A 330-nucleotide genomic window follows, 5' to 3' on the forward strand; every position below is an offset into this window, starting at 1 on the left:
ACGGAATGCGTGGTCATGTTCATCGGGAGGGCTTGGACGGAACAGGCGATGGAAATGAGGTCTGGCGTACCGTACAATGGAGGAAACAGACCTCCTACGTTCGGAACAGGGTCCTGTTGATCGGGAGGGGTGTGGCGTACCGCAAAATGGAGGAAACGGACCTCCTATGGTCAAAACGGCGGTCCAGTTGATCGGGAGGGGTGTGGCGTACCGCAAAACGGAGGAAACGGACCTCCTACGGTTGAAACGGGGGTCCTGTTGATCGGGAGGGGTGTGGCATACCGCAAAAAGGACGAAACGGACCTCCTACGGTCGAAACGGGGGTCCTGT

The sequence above is a fragment of the Triticum dicoccoides genome, chromosome 4B, assembly GCF_002162155.2.
Source record: "Triticum dicoccoides isolate Atlit2015 ecotype Zavitan chromosome 4B, WEW_v2.0, whole genome shotgun sequence".
In the NCBI taxonomy this organism is placed as follows: domain Eukaryota; kingdom Viridiplantae; phylum Streptophyta; class Magnoliopsida; order Poales; family Poaceae; genus Triticum; species Triticum dicoccoides.